Source organism: Macrobrachium nipponense, chromosome 34 (genome assembly GCF_015104395.2).
Source record: "Macrobrachium nipponense isolate FS-2020 chromosome 34, ASM1510439v2, whole genome shotgun sequence".
Classification (NCBI taxonomy): Eukaryota; Metazoa; Arthropoda; class Malacostraca; order Decapoda; family Palaemonidae; genus Macrobrachium; species Macrobrachium nipponense.
The window spans coordinates 38,915,691-38,924,014 of record NC_061095.1 but is presented as its reverse complement, the minus strand read 5'-3'; positions in this window follow the sequence as shown (position 1 = coordinate 38,924,014).

Sequence of the window (8,324 nt, the reverse complement as noted above, 5' to 3'; positions counted from 1 at the left end):
AATATACAGAGGACAGGAGAAGACAGAAAGAACAGAGGACTGGCACAACAAACCAATGCATGGGGACAAATACATGAGACAGACTAAAGAACTAGCCAGCGATGACAATTGGCAATGGCACAGAGGGGAGAGCTAAAGAAGGAAACTGAAGGAATGATAACAGCGGCACAAGATCAGGCCATAAGAACCAGATATGTTCAAAGTACGATAGACGGAAATAACATCTCTCCCATATGTAGAAAGTGCAATACGAAAAATGAAACCATAAACACATAGCAGTGAATGCCCGGCACTTGCACAGAACCAGTACAAAAAGAGGCATGGATTCAGTGGCAAAAGCCTTCCCACTGGAGCCTGTGCAAGAAACATCAGCTACCTTGCAGTAATAAGTGGTACGAGCACCAACCTGAGGGAGTGATAGAAAACGATTCAGGCAAAGATTCCTCTGGGACTATGGTATCAGAAACGGATAGGTGATACGTGCAAATAGACCAGGACGTGACGTTGATTGACAAAGTCAAGAAGAAAGTATCACTCATTGATGTCGCAATACCATGGGACACAGAGTTGAAGAGAAAGAGAGGGAAAAAATGGATAAGTATCACAAGATCTGAAAATAGAAAATAAGAAGGATAAGGATATGCAGTGGAATCGTACCCATAATCATAGGAGCGACTAGGCACGATCCCAAGATCCCTGAAAAGGAATCTAGAAAAACTAGAGGCTGAAGTAGCTCCAGGTCTCATGCAGAAGAGTGTGAAGCTAGAAACGGCACACATAGTAAGAAAAGTGATGGACTCCTAAGGAGGCAGGATGCAACCCGGAACCCCACACTATAAATACCACCCAGTCGAATTGGAGGACTGTGAATAAGAAAAAAAAAAAAAAAAAAAAAAAAAAAAAAAAAAAAAAAAAAAAATCCCCCCCCCCCATAATAATAATAATAATAATAATAATAATAATAATAATAATAATAATAATAATAATATAATCTATGAACAATACACCAATGATTTTTGCGGATATTTCTTGACAGTTCACATTAACAGAGTCGTCATTTCTGAACTGGAACTGAACACCTTACATTACTTCTATGATTCTTATGCAAACGAGTCTAGTTGGCAGTTGTTTTTCCTTTATTTGGAGAGAGAGAGAGAGAGAGAGAGAGAGGGAGAGAGGGAGAGAGAGAGAGAGAGAGAGAGGTTTGTGTGTATTGAAAAGAGAACTTCCTGATTTTCACCCTAGTTGGATGTGCATTGCCTCGACGAGGTCATCTCGTTCTTGTTGGTTACTGTTTTTTTGAGAGAATAAATTAACATCTACATCTGGATTTTCCTCGTTTTTTTCTCCCAGTTTCTGCCAGTGAACCCGTCAAGTTCTACTTGTATTCACTGCTAGGAGTGTTTGATTATTTAGTATGATGAAAAATAATTACTACTAAAATAAATGACTAATGGAAAAGAAAGATTAGAAATAATAGGATAAATCAGAGAGAAGCAAAGTTAAAAGGAATAATTTTACTTAGTTACAATTTTCATCAATGAATATATGGAATAATTAAATGTGCGAAAGGAAATTTCTAGTGTAGAATAAATGAAAAAAATATTAAAAAGCTCTTTTTGAAGAAGAACAATATTGAAAGTGGAAACACTATTGTCAGTGGAAGATCATGAAAATGTTTAATGTAGTTGGAAAATTAAACTTACGTATAAACAAGGAAGTATTCACATGCAAGTCTAATTGATGGTGTGTCATAAAACCAATCAAAAAGAGAAAAAATTATAACATCTATCTCAAGAAACAATTATAAAAGGCACGTGTAAGAAAGCAGATAAAGTACTAAAATGAATAAAAAGAAAAATACCGAGAAAATATGATTCTATTTTTTTTATAAAATAAAAAGGAAAAAAAAAAAACACCACAACGATTTTGATGGAAGATAAATGTGTGAAACTGGATAAGGCAAAGTAACAAATGGTAAAATGTTAGTGTCGCCATATAAGTTCGAATAGCAAATATTCTCTCTCAGTGGGTACCAGAGTCTTAGGAAAATACGAGCTACTCGGAGAAGATAATACAATAACGTAAAGAGGCAAATACCTTGATTGCATCTGTCCTGGATAAGATTCGCTTTAAATCAGGTTTTAACAACCCTTAGCCTTTTCTGTCCGTTCGAAAAAAAAAGTGATTCGGAAATTTATGTCGTCCTCCAGTTGCTCTTCTTACCTTTATTGGATTCCATTTTACTCTGTTTCTACCTTGTTCCATCAACTTGAACAACGTGTCGGGTTATATCATTTTAATTCGAAGAAGTAGATGTAATATATTGACTTTTAAGGAGAGATCTCCTTGAATACGACGTTTTTTTTTTCTTTTTTTTAATTTTTTTTAAGTCTGAGAGAGTGCGGGTGGAGGAACAGGCAAAACTTACAAGGAAAGGACTGTAGGAGCTGGAGATGTACGTGAACGAAAAGGAAGAGGCGGCACCTGGAAGGAAGTAGAAGGGAGAGGACGTAGGAAAAGGAGAGAGGAGAGGAGGAAAACAAAAAACAATATATTTCCTTTCATTTTCCTAGTCCAAGTAAGAAACTTTCATCTTGCGGTGTCTAAAGAAGAAGAACGACACGAAACCTAAAACGAGCGAATTAGATATTAAAAGACATTTGTAGTTCGATGTATATATATGAATCACGGTAATGTGATATGACTCATATAATGGCTACGTGCTGTCAGAAGCGCTACAATGCTACCGAGGTCGAGGTGGGTTGATGCCGTCTCCAAACAACGAATACCTGAGCGAAACAGGTATTTGTAGGTGAGAGACGGCATAAACTTATATCCTCTTGCGGTGGTGGTGTGGGCAAAAGCTTCAATGTCGTCCGGGATTTGTCTCGTTTCGAGGTTTGCGCCCGGGAGCTGACAATTCTCTTATCGGCTAAAAAAAAAAAATTCCCCTTTGGTTAAGCATATATGAAAAATATATTAATTCCGAGGCAGGGCGAATTGTAGCTCGATGTATTATTATATATATATATATATATATATATATATTATATATATATATATATATATATATATATATATATATATATATATATATATATATATATCTATATGCATACTTTTATATATATATCATAATATTTCCTTCATATATGAACAGGGAATTGGTCCAAAATTTGCATCAAACTTTGAATGAAAAAATGTGGAGAATGAGCAACATTATATATAGACAATAGTAAATTTAAATAGTTTATCTTTTTACTTCTTTTATATTTTTTTTCTTACAAAATTTCCCTAACGCAGAAAAACTTAATGTGCCGAGATGAACAAATACAAATATTTACTAAAAGGTATATATATATATATAATATATATATATATATATATATATATATATATATATATATATATATATATATATATATATATATATATATATAGATATAGATATATATAATTCTTATCCATATTGCTTCCTTTTGTTGTGAACATATGAAATTGAACTACAAATATTTTTGCTATTTACAGCTTCTGTTTGTGGAGCTAACACATCGAAATATGAAATAATAATAGGTGAAGAATGAGTAAAATCATAGAAAGTCCCGGTGTATGTAAATTTCGTTCTCACAATTTCTATTACATTGTGTTTCTTTAAATAAGAGCGAAATAATTAAAAAAAAAAAACAATTAGATTAGAAAGCGTTGACTGGTTCTGTTACGAAAAAACTTATTGTATTAGCAAACAGATTCTTAATATTACGAGAGTGAAAACAATAATATTATCTCAACTAAATCGCTGGAGGCTAATATTAAATGAATGATACCTGTGCGGGATTCGAGTGACGTTGGATATGACGTACCCCGATTAATACTTCACCTCAGATGCTCTCACTGCTACAGAAGCAGAGAACAATAGTATAAAAAGATGAAAAGATGACAATTACGGTCGAAGACCGTAAACATATCCTAAGCTCATAATGGGTCACATAAATGTTTCTTCCCTTCAAAAGCTACTGTCCTAATTCTCCAGAAAGTCTCATTTGTCATACTGCTGTCGATCCTCTTTTCTAAAAAAATTACCCGCACAAATAACTTTCTGCGTAACACTGTGAAATCTAACGTCCTTGGTGTAGGCAAGAGAATATTAAAATAATATTTTAAATAAGTCTCTATATACCTGCAGCGAGTGAGCAAAGCTTTCATCATTCCCGATGACGGAGCAATGAAGATGGATTGAACTCTGAATTGCTAACAGTTGCCGATTAGAAATATTGCAGGGCAGCTGTCTGGCGGATGTTCGCTTTGATCGGCCTTCAGAGAATGAATGACTGCAATTCATAATGACTTCTCAGTGCCTGGGCATACGTAAATGTGTTTACATTATGCCATTTATGGTGGAAGTTTTTTCTCATTATGACCTAAATTGTATTAGCAAAGAGAATAAGGTTTTGTATATTGCCATAAAAGAATTATGGTGGTATTAAAAGACAGTCGAGACCGTAAGTCCTGAACCCTACGATTACATTTACTATCTAAAAGTTGGGTTGATGTATTATGAACGTGAGTCTTTTATACACACACACACATATATTTATACATACATACATATATATATATATATATATATATATATATAATATATATATATATATATATATATATATATATATATATATATATATTCTTAGTGCAGGGTTGGGGTGTATTGTTTTATTTTGGGCAAATCTAGAAAAGACTGGTTCTACTCTAGATGCCTTTTGGAAACGACAAAACTGAGTAGGATTGCCTAAACTATCTTTAGATTGTAGAATAAATATCTTAATAGAAACTTCTAAAATTACTTCCAAAAGGAATGAAGGTAAAAGTAATATGTCCAATTACAAATATAATTCTTAAAGGTCGTTCGAAGAGAAAAATTACAGGGACACTGACTGGCTCTGTGGCACTGAAACACTAATGATTAACATGTACAATATCAAATCAATCCTGCCAATGTGTTCCAAGCAAAATAACAGTAAATCTAATGATCACATATGTCGTATGAAAATATGGGTCGAACTCTATAGATAATAGCATATGCAATGCTAAATGGTTGAGAACTGTAAGCAAGTTATGCTCCTAGTGAAATCTCAAGAATACTATCTAAGTTTGGTGCTGGCAGTAAAAGTTGGGTAAAGTCTACACGATTCTGCAAAGCAGGCAACATTGTAACACCAATACTAAAAGCAGTAAACTTACATAAAATAATCCATGCAAAAGAGAAAACTATGCAAAATCACAAGATATATCGGATGTTCAATATTACATTAGTACAACGAATTTACTGTTCGCAAGAGTTGCAATATTCTAACATAACTTCCAGAAAGAATATCACAATTACACAGATTAACCCACGAAGGTCTCTGAAGGAGACGATATGATAAAAGTATGGGAATAGGAGAAACAGCTGGAACAAGGAATGAGTGTAGGTCATAGTAGGTGAAGGGCTGACAAATCAACCTCCAATTCATTTACCTTTGTTCATGGACGAGACATGCATAGATAGTTAGGGCGTCAGTGGAAGGACTTCGGTTGGTTGCAGTTCTTCACCGGGGAATCAAAGAAAGAGCGCTCTTCATCAGAAAGCCCAGATAGTTTAGGGTGTGACAGCTTCAAGAGGGATGGGATGTTGGGTCGTACTTCGACACAGAATCCGGCTTCCAGACTGAGTAGGAGTAGGTAAAGCTAGCCGTAGGTCATCACCAAGACCCAGGTATACTAGAGCGGCATGCCAATGTCTTGGGACTCGGGCATGACGCCGCTTTGTTACGGCATAATGCTGTGGGTAGAGGCTAGGGCAAAATACAATTAGATGGGCCATGCCAGGTATATTCATACCTGGTTTACAGGATTCTCCATAAATGTCTACCCGACATCTGTCAAAATAATGGCGATCTCCTTCAGTCTTTTCGTCTCTACCATTAATCCTCGCGGGTACCTGGAAGGTCATTGAATGCCAGGCAGAGAAGGGTACGAAAAGAAAGCCGTTGAGGTTCTAAATTAGAAAGAGAGATTTGGGTTAGTAGGGAGGAATATCTGTGCAAGGAGGCAGGGTCACAGGTGTGGGACACTGTGATAAACAAGGTGAAGGTGATAGGTCAAGTGAGAAGGACCACACATGAGCGGGTGTGAAATCTAAGGAATTAAGGGGCTGATCTCTGTCAGTGAACCTCGTGAAATTAGTCTAGGGACCGAGACACATTGGAGGAAGGGGGCAGTAATAGCTTACGTGCCCTGTTTCTTCTCAATATATGAAGTCATTATGGGCTTATGCCCATGCCTGACTGTGACAATGAATAACTTTTGTCGTGACATTAAAATGTTTTCGTATACAAGACGTCATTAAGGAAACAATGGAACAAAAGCCAAGTAAAAAACATCGCATGGTTTTCAAAAAATTCACAACAGAAAGGTTTTGCTTTTACTTTATGTTTTACATGAAGCAGTGACTTTAGGATACAATCACAGACATAAATACAAATTCGTTGCCTCATAGATATTTTCTTTCTATATATATGTTTAATATGTTTTGTGAATAAGTTTTGTTTACCAAAAGTTTGAATGGGGTCAGTTGCCTCCCTGATAATCCTTTAATTGTCTTGTCCCTGTGTCTGAGAAGTAATATTAATCTTTTTGTAAACCTCTCAAATTGTATCCATGTTTATGTTCATTTGAAGGTTACAATTCTCCAGGTGTGGTTGGATTCTGTTACTTATCTACTTATAATCCCAATCTGTCACTAATACGACCCTTCCTTGTCCTCTCAGTCAGTGCCAAGGGCTAAGCTAAACATGACCAACTCACATGCACGGTGTTTTCCTTTATCTTGCATACGCCTTTTCTAAGTGGTTTTATTGTTCCTGAAGTTACCTTTCCTCTTCAACATTAATCCATCAGTTACAGCAGTACTTTCTCCTCAACTCTTTTTTCCCAAAAATACCGAATTATACATTCTTCTCACTATACCATTTACCTCCAACTGCTCTCCATGACAAATCTAGGCAGTATCTTAGGATCAATCTGCCCACCTACATTAATCTCTTTAGTCAAATCTTTGAATCATCCCTTTCTATCCTTTTTAATCCTTTTAACTACACATATACCACTACGTCACTAACTCATCTCAGAGGTCTGGACTTTTTTTTTACTTCTTCTGTATTTGTTTCTTTATACACTTCCATAATGTATTATCTCAACCCAGATTACTTCTCTCTTCTTCATCTTTTGCCTTTAATGTGTACCTTACTTGGAGTCTGACATGGCATTTTGTCTCTCATCTTTTGATCATGAAACACTATAAATTAGCTGCGTCTATCCACAGTAATTTTCATCTCATTATTTTGCTGTGTACATTCGTACAATGACTTTTGGAGTCTTTCGCACTACATTTTATTTTCATCTAATGACCTTTCTTGACATCTCACATGATTATTATAACGATAACCATTAACAACAAAAAATAAATAATCACTTTTATACCTAACTAGCCGCTTCCCTGACTACAAATTCTAACAAGCATTGTGGCTCATCCTAAAAGTTACATTTCTGCTAGGCGTATTATCAGCTCTTCCAAAGCACATTTACCCAAAATCAAGATTTCCCTTTGGCTCCTAATGTTTTGATTATTTTTCTTTATCTACCCACTTAATCCTCTGTCTACACCAGATCTGGCCCTTCTTTATCTAGACATCATTCTGTCATCTGTTTTACATGCAATATCATGGTGGGCAATATGCTCATATTATTCTTACAGACCCGCCCATCACCATTCCATTTATGCAAGTGAACAATAATTCTCTCACCCAGTCTTTCGGAAATTTTCCTATCCAGATATACCGCAAATACACTAGCAATCACTCAATCTTATTTTCATCGCTCTGAGGCATCGTACTTGTAATTCTGCCTTACACATTTATTGATGGATTTTGACCATCATCGGCTTCAACCAGTCAAGATTAGCTTCGATGATATCGGTTGTGGATATCTGCACTTGGCCCCAAAGCAACAGGTCATAGTGAATTCATACATATGACGGTTTAAAAGGAAATAAAGTACGTAAGTTATTTACTCTCCCCATATCCCTTTTTTTTCTGGGTCTTGTCATTAAACAATTAGAAAATAGAACTATAAGACCTGAAAACTACTATAATCCTTTTAAAAAAGCAAATATGACCTTAATCTTTTTCTTCCATCTAGAATACAATAGAGAACAGACAATGGTAATGGATGCTGGAGGCGAATAAGATAGTCATTTTATTTTCACTTTTAACCTGATATTTTAT